At 39.4% G+C, this 15422-nt stretch overlaps 1 non-coding gene across 1 annotated transcript; it reads right to left on the bottom strand.

The window, feature by feature from the left end:
* Positions 1-4274: 4274 nt before the first annotated feature.
* TRNAG-GCC (transfer RNA glycine (anticodon GCC)) lies at positions 4275-4348 on the bottom strand. The gene has a single exon. It is a non-coding gene; the product is annotated as a tRNA-Gly (tRNA).
* Positions 4349-15422: the final 11074 nt, after the last annotated feature.

The following is a 15422-nucleotide window of genomic DNA, read 5'->3' as shown; positions in this document are numbered from 1 at the left end:
ATGCGTGCTGCCTGCCTGGAGACAGGGTTGCTAGGTACCTTTGAAGTAGTGAGACCGAGAGGTGTATGTTATTTCCCCCACACTTCTTATTTTACACAGTGACAGTCGTAGCCTGGAAACAAAAGCGAAGGATGGCATTTGTGGTATTAGAAATAATGGCCAGCCAAGTGCCCTATGGGGCAGGAGGAGCAGGTTGAGGCTTTTATCAAGAGCAGGAGAAAAAAAGTAATGTGATTTGGTTTCACCATAATTGCTTAAGCAGGCCGGGTGAGAACTAATTATGAGTTCATCTGGCTCCAGAGAAGCCCCCCTCTTCCATTCTCCAGGATGATACTAAAATATCAGCATTGCATCACCAGAAATCACTGCCATTGGTGGCCTTTCTTAAGGAGAGCAGCGTGCTCAGTTCTCTCTGAAAGCCACTGGAACCTGTATAGACCCAGGAATTTATATCTTTCCAAGGCAAATAAAATATTCCTGGCACACTTGTCACTTGAAAACTCAGAGTGCTTGCCCATTATTACATCATAGAGAAACTGTTGTTTTAAAAATGTGGGAGTGATGAAATGCAGAGAAGGAAAGGAAGGGACACATTAATTACAGGCCCTGTGTCACTACAGTAGCCCGAGGGAGATCGTGGGTTTCAGAAACAGGCTGCTCCCTGATGATATCTTGACACTCCAAGGCCCTCACCAGGCTCCAGTGGCCCTAAAGAGACAAATACTTTTGCTCAGAAAGTTAGTTGCCTAATTCTCAAAACAGCAGAGCTAACTTTGGAAGTCAGCAGGATAGGACTAGAATTCCATCTAGGTTAGTAGTCCAAATTACAAATCTAGATGAAAGCTAAGGAATGCTGCTACACTGTGCTCATTTGGGTTCTATATGAATGAAAATGAGGTGAGTTGGATTGCGGGAGTAGAAAGAACATGGGTTCACTTCCTGGGTTCAACCTCGGTTCACATCCCGACTCTGATGCTTAATAGCTATATGTAAGTTACTTGCCTTCACTCAGTGTCAGACTCAACTGAGAAATGAGGTAAAAATATCAGTTCTTTCGCAGCATCTCTGTAAGGATGAGAAATAATATGTAAAGTGTCTCATAGCACTTGGAACAGAGGATGTACATGATAAAGGGCAGCACCTGTCCTGGTTCTCTGTAGATGAAAGAGCCTAATCTGAGCACCTCTACATGAGCGGCGCTACGGAGGTTACAAAGATATGCCACTCATGAGCTTTGTCTTCTGAATCGTCACAATTTAGATAGGGGTTGGGGTGGGGGTGGGGGTGGAGGATGAGGTGGGGGCAGAGGCGGAATAAGGACTGTATGAAGCAAGCAGCAACAAAACAACACTATAGAATTAGATTTGAAATCATGTGCTGCAAATTCTGGGTGGAAAAGGAGTTCAGGGAAAAGGAAGAACAATCCGGGTGTGATAATAAGGTCAACCACTTGAACAGAAAACCAGACACAAGTGGCATTCGCTTGTGTTAAGGTTTACACAGAAGTCAAACTGTCGATTTAACAAAAACAGAAGACCAATCCACTGAGAAAAGGTTCATTTTAGCACCCAAAGCCCAGGGTAGCAAAACCAGGCAGCTCTGGGTACTTGTCCTCCAAGGTCACATTCTCAAAGAAGATGGGAACCCTTTGGAAGTTCTAAGCGTGGACCTTGGCTAGGCTCACAGGTGGTGGATAGGAGCTAAGCAGCCATCTTTATTTGGCAAGAAAATGAGGAGCAGAAATAAACCATTCAACTCCGTAAAAAGTCCAAACTGCAATACAAGTTTAAAATGTATTACTTTACAAAGTTAAATGGCTTACTGTACCCGTGACTCTGCTGATCTCCTTTGTCATAGATTCCTTTAAATATATATTGGGCTTATGCCCAATTCCATAAACATGGATGAACAATAAATAGCACTTTATTTTCTGTAATTCATAGTCATTTGAATCTGTACCCCTAAGAAAATCGAGCATTTGTCATTACTGACCACCTGCTCAGTGCAAGAAGAGGGAAAACACAACGGTACTGATTATGTATTTAAGTTACACCTATGCATTATATTTTGTACAGATTTGCCTAAATACCATATGATTTTGAATACAAATGACATTTTCTCCAAAAAAGTATGCCATAGAAATGAAAGGAATTGCCCCCTACTTAAGTCTCTACAAAGTCCCTCCTGGTATAGGAGGTCTATTCAATTATTTTAAAAACCATGTACCTGAATTAAAAGTATAATTTTTCCCCAAATTTTCCTTAGAGATAAAAAAGTTCACCTTAATTTGAACCTGTACAAAGTCTCTCCTGTTATGGGAGGCCTAGTCAATTATCCTGGTTCAGTCTCAATAAGCAGAAGTTCAAAATGCTTGTAGAATTCAGCTAAAAAAAAAAAAGTAGGCAAAAATATTTTACATAGATTTGAAATTATTCTTGGAGGTATACATTCTAAATTATAACAGTTGGGTGCAGTTACAAATAATTCTTTTGAAGATTAAACAGTATAGTAAGTGATTACATTAGAAAGATTATATAGACCCATGGTATGGACTGGATGTTTGGGTCTCCCCAAAATTCCTATATTGAAATCCTAACCCCAAATGTGATGGTATTTGGAGGTGTGGCCTTTGGGAGGTGATTACATCATGAGGTTGGAGCCCTCATGAATGGGATAGTGTTCTCACCAAACACCAAATTTGCCAGCACCTTGATCTTGAACTTCCCGACCTCCAGAACTGCGAAAAATAAATGTTGGTGGTTAAGCCATTCAGTCGGTGATATTTTTGTTACAGCAGCCTCAACAAACTAAGACAGCCCACATATGAAATTGTGAACTAAAGGTGACTGACTGACTGAACATACTATTTGCTTTTTATAGTTTTCTGAAATGCCACTGAAACATGGTAAACAATTTCTTTGCAGGACATCAAATCATAAGGACAAAGAATTAGGAAAGACATGACAGCATAAAAATTTGAAAGTTGGGAAGATTAGTGGAAGGTAAATGATGTGCCATGTTCCAAAGTGCTAGATCCCAAGATGGTAGAAAAGCTGAGAAGCATTTGATTACACACAAGTCTTGAGAACTGATGAACATGGGCAGTTTGGGAAGTGGACAGAAGATTGCAAAAAACAAGAAGCAGTTAGAGCCTCAACTCTCCTATCTACCCTCAGCAAAGCCTAGAAGTTTATTTTTTGAAAAAGCTAAAATAGAGGGCTCTAAGAAAGCTGGGGGTGCCAATACTGCACAGAAAATTAAGCTTAGGTAGATGTTGGCATATTGAATACAATCCCTGCCCCCGGGGTCCTCTTCCTCTACCTGGCTCTCACAATGTTAGCAGTCAGGTCTAAACCTTCCAGAAAGGAGTTCAAAGCTACTTCTCTAATAAATCCAACCCATTTCACAAGAAAACAAAAAATTCAAAGAGAAAGCCTAGCTCTGCATGATCCAATACAGCAACCACTAGCAACTTGTAGTGACCTACATTAAAACTTAGATCAATTAGGGCTGGACGAGTGGCACATTGGTTAAGAACTGGCTTGGGACGCCAGTTCGGATCCCACATATGAGGGCCAGTGACACTGCCCTCTGCAGATAAGATGGTGAATGGCAGCTCTACCTGGGGCTGGCCTGCCATGGGTCACCATCGACAATATAGGCTGCGGCCCTCTGCTGCAGTGGGCTGCCATAAGCTACCGTGTGTATACCCAGCAGCCAGCAGCTGCCGTGAGCAGCCATCCAGAGGCCGGCGACTGATCTGCCTCACCTGGGAAGAGTGCAATGATGGTGCCAGATTGGGCCAGTGAAGCAACATCCTCCACAACTAGACTGAAGAACAAAACAAAAAGCAACTTGTCTGTTCCCCTCCCCCAATTCCCCAATAAAATTTTTTTAAAAACTTAGATTAATTAAATTAAGTAAAATTAAAGCACCAGTTCCTCAATCACACTATCCACACTTCAAGTTATCAAGACACATGTGACTATTGGTTATGTTATTGGACAGTGTCGATAGACAACACAGCCATCATCACATAAAGTTATATTGTCACTGACTCAGACAGATCTCCCTATAGCAAAGCCAATAATATCCACTCTCACACTCTAAGTGTGCCACACTCTTAAATATGGGCAAACACGGAGGATCATCAGATACCTTAGACATCTTTTTTTTTTTTAATTTTATTGGGGAACAGCCATGGTCATTGGTTACACTTTGCTTTCATGCTACAATAACATAGTTGACTCTTTTAAAGAGGGTGCAGCTCACAGTGGCCCATTCAGGGATCGAACCAGCAACCTTGGTGTTGGCAGCACCACGCTCTAACCAACTGAGCTAACCAGTCACCCCCTTAGACATCTTTTAATACAAAAAATAGAGAACTGAGTTACAGTTAAAGCAAACTGGAAGAACCAGGGAAAATACAGAGAGACAAAAACATATTATCATTAATATTGTCAAGAAGGTAAGAGAAGATATTGTTTCTTCAAGTATAGCCTGTTGCAAAACAATCAATAGGTAAAAATATAAGATATTAGAAAAAAATGCAATGGCATAAATAAAAACTCAACTGGAGATATTTCTCAGAAAGCAGAGCAAAAAATGATATAGAAATGGAAAAGAGGAGAAAAAAATCAGAAAGTTAGAACACAAATTCACAAGTTCAACTCATTCAAATAAAATGAGGTCCCAAAAATAGGACAGAGAAAATGAGGGGAGAAAATTACTTAAGAAACATTTTAAGTAATTTCCCAGAACAGAATGACCTAAGCAGCCAGTGTGAAAGTGAATCCAGAATACCCAAGCAGTGGTTGACAATGAACCACACCAAAGCCACGTCATTGTGAAATATTAAAACCCTGTGACAAAGGCTAGCTTGAGGGGAAAGGGGCAAGGGGGAGATGATCACTTAAAAAGATTGAGAATCTGAATGGCTTTGGATTTTTCAACAGCACACAGGAAATAGAAAAGCAATACCTTAACAATTGTGAAGAAAAATATTTTTCAACATAGATGTCTATATTCAGCCAACCTATCAATTAAGTATGAGGCAAGAATAAGGACATTTTCAGACATTTGGGGTGTCAAAAATGTTACATCACCTGCACCCTCTCTCAGGCAGCCACTAAGAAGCTGTGCTTCAGTGAGTAAACCAAGAAAAGGGAAGACATGAGAGCCTGGCGACAGGAACCCTACAGGGGAGAGAGGTGGAAGGAATCCGAGAACCCTGGTCAAGAACAATTCCAAGGTCACAGCTGTGTGGGGGCCCTAAGGATAGCCTTTCTAGATTAGGGCAGGTTAGTGTGCTTAGGAATGTGCTACACAAGAATACCATATGTATCTGAACACAGTAAGAAGAACTTTAAGCAAATGGCAGAAAGTTTCCATTAGAAATACATAGAAAATGAATCCGAAGAAAAAAATATAAAGGCAATTATTTAACCTAGGGAAAACACAGTTGTGACTGGGAGGAGTAATCTTACTTGTATAAATCAGTATATTCTACAAGGCACAGCTGTGAATAGCATTTTCATCATAATAATAACACAATCATTTTTCTCTAACCTAAATTATAAAATAACTATACTAGAAAGATTGGGGGGGGGGGCAAAAAAAAATGCATGCCGTGGGGTGGAGTGTAAGTGTGAGGATGAAAGAAAAATTATCATCTTCCAAAATGAGATATATTAATATTAATAATGACTGAAACAAAATAATTAAGAATAAAAATATTAGCATATTATTTAGAAACATGAAGGTCATATACCGAAAGGGTGGGGGTGGGGGGGAGAGAGTTGAAAGTAGTTGCTTCTGGGTAGAGCAAAGGATGAGACTGAGTTTTGTGGGGAGGGGAGTTGTTTTTGTTTGTTTGTTTGTTTTATTGCACTATTCTGTTATTTTATTCTCTAAACTTTGTACACCTATAACTTTGGTTTTTGGATTTTTTTTAATTGAGGGGGAAAGGGCAGAGAAAAAAATCCAAACCTGCTGTCCAAGTGTTGTATAAATGCCTACTTGCATCTTGGGAATACTTTTCCAATGATAGCATCATACACAAACTTCTTTCACCCGTAGTGTTGCCATCTTCTCTTCTAAACTTCCTAATAGGTTTGCTGCTCTATTATATCCTGATTCCTGCCTCCAAATTCTTCCACTCAATTCCCCGATGGCCTCCCCCATGTTTCACCTGCCTGCATTTCTTGCCCTGAGATATAAACCTAGTACTTCTAGATAGTCCTAAATATTTAATCTGCATCTCTAATTATAACAAAATCCTTAAAAAACTACAAGCATGCCTTATGCTTCTTTGAAAACCTAGCACCTGATTCTATTCTTGAAACAGTATGGCCACACAAATATTTTCTGGCTATACTTTATTGAACATACATTATGTGATCTAGTCACTTTATACACGTCATCTAATTTAATGCTAAAACAACTCCACAAGATGAGTTAATATTCACCATTTTACAGAGGAAGTGGGGGAAAGAGAAAAGGCAGTGAAAACTTCACCATAACTTTGGGTGTAAGAAATATCACATTATTTTGTTTAAATCAAATTGAGCTGCTTAGAGCAGCAATTGGCTGGCAGGAAATTCCATTTCAGCATGTCTGGACTGCTCTCCTCCCCTCCCATTTCCAGGTGATACGAAGGTCAGGGGTGAGGGTGTCTTCTGCAGTCCAAAATATTGAAAGGAAGGCTCGTGGTCTCCACTGGTCCCCACTGATACACTTATTGTCCAGGCCACACGATCTGGTTCCTGAGGGAAGTTGTACTCACGATAAACTTTAACAAGGGTCTCTGTTGTCTCAATTCCTGAGATAATGGCTCCTAAAGCGCTTCCTCCTTAGCATCCTGTAGCAATGCACCAAACTGGGAGTTAACAAGCAGGAGCTGTGCTGTTTCTTTGGCAACCACTCAAACCCCATTCCCCCTGCTCATCTCAAGAAGTGCTTGCCTATAGCCAGTTCTATTTCCACCAGCCCCCCAAAGCCCTTGTCTTTCTTCTCTTCCACTCTGGATGAGGTGGCCTAATCCCCACAAAGGGTCTAGAGTTTCAAAACAAAACCAACAAAAGGAATAAAGCTGTCCTCTGGCAACATCTGCTTTCCATTCAGCAACCCAAAGCCCCTGGGGCAAAGAAACACAATGGCTTGGCTACTTTCTTGGATTGGGAAAGGAAAAAATACCTTTAGCAGAGAATACAAAGCACAATTTATTTTTATTGTAGAGCAAATACTACCTCTAATATAAATATACATATGTAATATAAAGAAGCAGGTGTTTATATAGTATATTTAGAACATACACAGTAGTTGAATGAACACCTGTGTGAAAAGGGGACTTTCACTGTAAAAGCAGTAACTTTTATTACAATGACCTGTCTCATCCTCTAGTCTTCTACTATTGCTTTTTGAGCCACATTCCAAACTCAAGGGGGAAAAAAACATGTTTATAAAACTGCAAAGGTCAAGGCCAGTAATGGAAATTGATTTTACATGCTCAGCGGAGTGTTTTTAAAACCATGGAACAGTCGAAGGGAAAAGAAATCTATTTAATTACTCGACAGTCTTTTGTAGTCCATTAAAAAAGCTCCACAATTGTCTACTTCTCCTGAGCCAACTTAACATAAATCCCTCCCATTAAAGAAGCACTTCTTAGAAATTGCACAGAACGCGCCCTTCTGAAAAGGTGAAAACTCCAGAAGATGAACTCAAACTGAGAATAATGATTACTACATGAGGACAAGCTGCTTCCTATAAATGTTTTTAATGAGGCAGAAATGTTCACTTGAAGCTTCTGCCCAACACCTGAGTAGGTGGTGCCATTGAACTTGTCTTTTTCTCCCTTCACTTTCTGTTTGAGGAGATGATGGAGAAGAAATCAATAATAGCCTTTGCTTCAGGAGCAATTATGGTCCATTTTTACCTTTATTCCTTTTGAATTTGTCTATCATGGTCAATGCTAAAATCTTTTTCCCACATTTCAAAGCAAATTCATGATATGTAATTTGAAATATGATTTAACTGTTATTAGCAATTGACTGCCTTTTAAATTCTTACCATTTTAGATGGGAAATAATGAAGACGAAAGCAGCATATAAATTAGGTTTAAGGAGCTGTATATCTGAATGACTATTTGGTTATACAAGCAAGTGTGCTTACCTTAATAGGTCAGTGCTCAAATGAGTCTCTTGGGACCATTGTTCTCCAGCTAGGGGAAGTCAGGCTGCAAGACCTTCTAAAGATCATTACATTCATTAGCTCATTAATTCAATTGATTCCATTTAATTAAAGTTCTTGAATAACGGCATAGTCAAATACTATTGTCTGGAATTTTAGTAGCCTTTCTACATAAACCATAATTAATTAATTATGCATTAAGTACACAGTATCTGTTCTAATATATAATAGTAACTTGGAAACCACAATGATTTGTACCACCATTATTAGCTTAAACAAATTATATTTCAGGTTGATTTATAGTGCTCTCTATCCCCATACTAAGAAGGCTTCACTATATTAAACTGTATGTCAGGATAGGTACTCATCTAAAGCTACTTCAACCCTCTTACCTAAAATTTAGCTTTCTCCCGATTTCTTCCCTTACAGCCTATTCCATTGCAACCTCTTCCCTCTCCTAGTTCTAAATCTGCAAGACAGTTGCCATTTTTCTTCTTGCAAAGTATGGTTTCCAGGCTGTTTTTGAAAACCTGCCCCCTATAATTTCTATTGCTCTTTTGAAATTCCTGTTATTTGCTTATATTAGCTAGGCCCCCCTCAGCCAGTTATCCATCACCTTCCATAAGGTTTTGAATAACTAGGTTTACTTTCTTCTCCATCTATGATAAGATAATAAATGGGACCTCAGAATACACCCATGCCCTAATCCCTGGAACCTATAAATGTTACCTTATTTGGAATGGATTTGATGTGATTAAATTAAGGATCTTGAAAGGAAGAGATTGTCCTGGATTATCTGTGTGGGCCCTATATGCTGTCACCCGTGTCCCTTATATACGAGATGCAGAGGGAGATTTGACACATGCACAAAGAAGGCAACATGAAGACAGAACAGAGATTTGAAGATGCTGGCCCTGAAGATTGGCGTGATCACAAGCCTAGGAATGCCAACAGCCACCGGAAGCTGGAAGGAAAAAGAAACTTATTCTCCCCTAGAACCTCTGGAGGGAGCACAGCCCCGCAGACACTTGGATTTCAAGGTGGTGCAGATTTTGGCCTTCTGGCCTCCAGAACTCAGAGAATGAATTTCTGTTGTTTTAAGCCACCAAGTGTGTGGTATTCCAGAGCCATTGGAAACTAACACACTATTCTATTCTTTACTTTCATTCTCGAAGAATTTATCATCTATATAGTGCCAAGAAGTCATACAGAAAACCAATAGAGAAGGATTCATAAAAGTCTTTGCAATGTCTCAAGAACAAGGAAGTAAACAATATCTTTAAATATTACCAAAAGTTTGAGATAAAGATTAGAAAGTGCCTGTGATTAGGGAATTAGGAAGTCTGCAATAACCACAAGAACAGTTCCACAAGAATGGTTTCAATATGATAGTATGGATGGTAGTCCCTATGATGAGCAGTGAATGGGACGTCAGAAAGATGAAATCCATGATAGATCCAATTTTCAAAAATTGTGTTTGTAAAAAACTCTGGTGCCCCCAGGCAGGGACCATGCCCACTCTCAGCAGGAAGTAGCAAGCGCCTGTTGCAGCCAGTATTCCTGGATTTAAAAAATGTCTTAATCTGTTTATAAGGAGTAATGTAGTCGTTTTGTTCCCTCTCTAATCTAACCTTACTGATTTTATAAATAAAATGAACAAAGGAGGGGGGGGGGATTGTAACGGTGACCCTATCTATACCTTCTATTTTTGAAATTTAAACTTCTGATGTAATGCGATTTGACGGTGGTTTGGCTTGGGACTTACTTTGAAGGTTTTTTTCTTTCCTTTCTTTGCTTCCCCCACCACCCCTAAACCTTTAAGACTGTGTTTACTGTGCATTTGCTATGCATACCAGTACCAATGGTTCTGTTTACTTTGGACCAGTGTGCACACCTGGCCCGGTAACTTGGGTGGGTTTTTTGCATCTGTATGGGGTTCACTCCTGACCCTGGGGCAGAAGAGCCTCTAGGAAGCGCCTTTCCCTGAAGTAGCCTAGCCTATTCCTCCTTCCTTTGTTCTGCCTTGTCCTGCCTCCTTGCCTGTCTTCAAAACCTTTGGCAGTATTAGAGCAGGAAGACAGTCTTTGTGACTAGGAGTCCACTGTCTTCCCTTAATGCTGGCATTTTGGAAGAAAACCTACTTTTCTTTCCACCAAAAAAAAAAAATGTTTGTACATAGAAAGAGAAATATAAGGTAATTATCTGGAGTGGAACATAGAAACAAAGTTCAATTTATTATTCTTAAGAAGGAAACTTGAGGATATCCATAAGAAACTAGCAAGTAGAGGGAGAAGACTGAACACAAAAGGGGAGAGATACTTGGTAAAACAAGGTCTCTGAAGAAGTGGGCAAGGCTAAGCACAAGCTGCTATGTTAAAAGATCAGCTATGAACAAACAGAGGGACACTACTTCCTCTGAGATGGGAATGAAGAAGATAAACATGGGTGAAAAGGTAACCAACTTTGTGTTAACATATGACAGATTGCATGTGCTCTTCAGTAATGTAACTGTACCCCTCCTCTGTGGAAAGATGGATCCTTTCTCCTAACCTTGAATCAGGTTGTTCTTAGCGATTTGCTTGACCAATACAAGGCAGTAGAACTGACATTCTAGAACTTCCATGGCTTATGACATACTTTTGGAATGCTTGCTCTTGAGAACCACGCAATTCTCTGACACCTGCGAGGTGTTCTACAATTCAGCTCAGTTCTGACATCATCTACCAAGAGAGAGCATCAGATTCCACAGGCTAATGGCTCAGTCCCACAAGACTGCCTTCTACTTGTCAACAAAAAAAATACCAGCCTAAGAGAAAGCTTATAAGAGTTTATTTGAGCCAAACTGACAATTGCTGGGAAGCAAAGTCTCAACAGATTGAGAAAATGCTCCAAAAAATGGCCATTTTGCAACTTATTTTATACATTAGAATCAAAGGAGGAAGGTTGTAGATTAAGGGGGTGGGAGCAAGCAAAGCGGGGAAATCTCTGGGATTAGATAAAAAGTAAAATGGAGGGATACACACTTCTTTTACATTGGGGGAGGGGGCAGGTACAGGATAGTTAATAGCATTTTACAGCACATCAGATGGTATTTGGGGACCAAGATAACAATCAGGAATTTTGTAGTTTCCTGCTCTGGTGTGGTGGGTTGTGCCACCTGGGGAGTCCGGAAAAAGGGATTACTCTGAAATTCCAAGGGTGTTATCTTAGATGCAAAAAGATGACAGACAGGCTCATTTAAGGTAGAGTTGACCTTTGTCAAGGAAGCTACGGGCCAAGGAAGTGACTTCTCGCCATGGCCCACCTTTGTCAGGAATTTTTATGTTCACTCCTTCCTATGTGGCTATTTTCAGTCTCCTGAGCTTGTCAGGTTTAACATGTGGCCCCTTTTCCATCCACACACTTCAGATGCCAGTCACAAGTTCAGCTGTTACGTGTGCTTCTAACATAATGGTTATAAGTCAGAGGTTCCCAAAACCTCCTCCTTGGGTTCATTTAATTTGCTAAAGCAGCTCAGAACTCAGAAAACCCATTTACTCAAAGGATATTAAATGATACAATCAACAGCCAGATGAAGAGATACATAGGGCAAGGTCTCAAACAAAGGATTGTCTGTCCTCAAGGAGTCCAGCACGGTTGTGCATGGAAGAGTTCTGACTCACCAACCCAGTAGCTCTCCCAACCCCTTCTTTTTGGATTTTTATGGAGGCTTCAACAGGCAGATTGATTAAATCATTTGCCATTGGTGACTGATTCAATCTCCAGCCCCACTCCTCTTCCCATAGGTCAGGGAGGTAGGACTGAAAGTTCCAATCCTCTAATCATACAGTTGGTTCTCCTGGCAACAAGCTCCTGATCTTAAGTGCCAAAATTTACCTCATTAACATAACAAAAGATACCATATTGCTTTTGTCTCCCAGGAAATTCCAAGGGTTTTAGGAGCCCTGTGTAAGAAACTGGAACCAAGACCAAAATACATTTTTCTTATTATAAATCATGAATCACAATAGGCAAAGGAGATGGCCAACACTTCACAGAAAAGGAAACACAGTGTTAAACATTTGAAATCATGCACATCCTCATTCAAAGTAGAATCACAAATTAAAACTTCAATGAAATATTCTTCAATTACCAAATTGACAAAGTGAAAAAAATGAATAAAATATTGTGTTGGCAAGGATAATGGGAAACTGACTCTTTCAAACATTGCTGATGACTGTAAATCAGCACATAGCCTATGGGGAACAATTCTGTCAATATCTACTAAAACTTAAAAAAAGCAAATAACTTTTGATCCAACAATCTCACTTCTAGGAACTAATGCCACAAATAACTTGCAAATATAAAAGATGACAGTAAAATGTTGTTTATAGCAGCCTGTTTGCAATGGCTGAAGACTTTTTTTAAAGAGGAAAATTTGTATGTACTCATAAGAAAAATTTTTCTAAATATTTTGTTAAGCAAAAAAAAAGAAAAGTTCTAGAACAGTATAAATAATATCTTACCATTTGTGTATTTCTAAGGAACAAACTATAAACACACATACACACACACACACACACACACACACACACACATGCATATGATTATATTTGCATAAAATATCTCTGGAAGGATATCCAAAAATTGGTAATAATAGCTGCTTCCAGAAGAGGGTCCTAGGGGACTGGAAGACATGGGAGAAAGGTAATTTTTATTTCACATTCTTCTTGATGAGGAACCACTTATAATTCTCAATGATCCTGGAAGTGACCAGATTAGTTGAGAAAGGGTAGTGGGTATTAGAATTGGGTATCATACAACTCAAAGAAAGAGGGCTTTTTGTATATGATTGGAGAGTCAAGGTTTGGAAGTAACAATGAAGGTCTAAGTGAATTTCACCTCCTGGCCCAGATACAGATGAAGAAAGAATGGCCAACATCTTTAAAGCAAGCTGCCTGAAAAGAGATGACGTCAAGGAAAAGCCATGTTTACATTAGAACAAGAACATAGTGAGTTCCAAGAAGAGGTTGAGGATGTTGAAAAGAATAGAATAAGATTGCCAGAGAGCAGTAGAAAGGGTTGTGAGAGAGGTCAGCAGTGGGAAGCAATGAGAAGGTGACTCAGAGAAAAAAAGTAAAGAATAGGATGGAAGAATAAGAAAGAGATGCCTTGAAGAGCCTGTATTCTAGACTTGAGGGTGACAGCCATGAAAGATATGAAAGGAATTAACGCCTAACAAGGCTCTGTGGTTTTATCAGTGTCAACTTGGGCTCATGCCCCAAGTGACCCAACAGTGGTAGGTGGTGGCCCAGACTATAAATGCTGAGAAGGGCTAGAACCTACACGTTAGCAACTGTTAGACTACGACATCTATTTTACAGATTCTTTGCACAGTAGAATAGGCCCTAATAGAAATTCAGTAAAACATTATTTCTGTGCCACCACAAAATTCAACCGTAGGTAGTACTGACCACACACATGGAGATCCTTTTCCCCAACCTCATCATCAACTTGAAATTTCACTTTCTTACCTATTTTCCCAACATTCCCAATCACTCCCTATAATTCTACCTTCAGACTGTGTGGTTTTGCTGGCTCTGGTCCCACCCGACCCCAGATGAGACACTGGAAATGAGCCTGAGCCTATCAACTCATCACACTCCCCAGGCCAAGCTCATTTGTTTAGGGATGGCAAGTGACCCAACCCAGACCTGGATGTAGCAAGACTTGTGCTGAGACTTCCAGGATAGAGGCAAATACTCTTTTCTGATGGCCTAAGTCTGAGAAATCATAATATCTGGAACTGCTGTACCCATTTTTACCATCACAAGAAGAGAGGCTGTCTAAGAATGGTGCCAGAAAGAAAGAAAAGAGCAGAGATCCTGGGAAAGAGAAATTGGGTCCTGATGGCATCACAAGTCCCTGAGCACAACTTTCAGTTACATGATCATACAGCCCCCATGTTTACTTAGCCAATGTGTTTTTTGTTTTTTTCTGTCCAAAGCAAGAATAGAGTTCAAACTGACTCAGCTATTATTATTAATGAACATTTTATTGAAAAGGTAATGTACATCAAGATGGAAGAACATAACTGAGATATAATATTTTAATTACTCAAAACTATGCCAAACTGACAATTACTTTTGTAGTTTTCATTTAACCTCAGAAAACAGAACTTGAAGGGAACCTCCTCAAACTGATAAGAAGCATATATGAAAATCCTATAGCGAGTGTGATATTAATGATGAAATACTGAACACAACCCTAAAATGGGGAACGAGGCAAGAATGTCCACTCCCACCATTTCTATTTAATATTGTTCTAAAGGTTATAACCCTATAATAAGGTGAGAGAAAGATAGAAAAGCAAACAGATTGGAAAGGAAGACACAAATCTGTTTATTCACAAATGACATGATCATATATGAAAATATCCTAAACAATCTGCAAATAAGCTATTAGATCTAAAACTGAGTTTAGAAATATGGTAAGGTTCAAAGTCAATACACAAAAAACTGATTGTATTTTCATATATTAGCAGTGAACAATCAGAAATTAAAAGTTACCACTTACAATGGCATCAATAATATGAAATGCTTAAAAATAAATTTCACAAGAGATGTTTATGACTTATATACTAAAAACTACAAACATTGCTGAGAAAAATTAAAGAAGACTTAAGTAAATGGTGAAATATACCATGGTCATAGATTAGACTCAATATTGTTAAGATGTCAATTCTCTCCAAAATGATTTATAGATTTAATGCATCCTAGTCAAAATCCCAGCAGGCTACTTTGTAGAAGTGACAAGCTGATTTTAAAATATATATGAAAATGCAAAAGATTAAGAATAGCCAAAACAACTTGTGGGAAAAAGAACAAAGTTAGAGGACATTTTGGATTTTTTAAAGTATTTTTCTAGGAACTCATTTCTAGAAGTATAATTAGTGGATAAAAGATTAGAAATATCTTTAAGAAAAACCAATCTTATTAAAGCAAATTTTGCAGTTCAAAACCCTTTTAGATTTGAAATATTTAAAAAGTAAATTAGGGGCTGGCCGAGTGGCGCGATGGTTAAGAAGTGGCTTGGGATGCCAGAGGGCCCCGGTTCAGATCCCACATATAAGGGCCAGTGACACTGCCTTCCACAGCTAAGATGCTAAACAACAGCTCAACCTGGAACTGGGCTGCCATGAGTCACCGGCAACGGCGTAGGCTGCAGCCCCTGTGGCAGTGGGTTGCCATGGGCTAC

This window comes from Hipposideros armiger, unplaced genomic scaffold (genome assembly GCF_001890085.2).
Source record: "Hipposideros armiger isolate ML-2016 unplaced genomic scaffold, ASM189008v1 scaffold_300, whole genome shotgun sequence".
NCBI classification, from domain to species: Eukaryota; Metazoa; Chordata; class Mammalia; order Chiroptera; family Hipposideridae; genus Hipposideros; species Hipposideros armiger.
The sequence above is the reverse complement of the archived record's forward strand: the minus strand, read 5'-3'. Positions and strand labels throughout refer to the sequence as shown.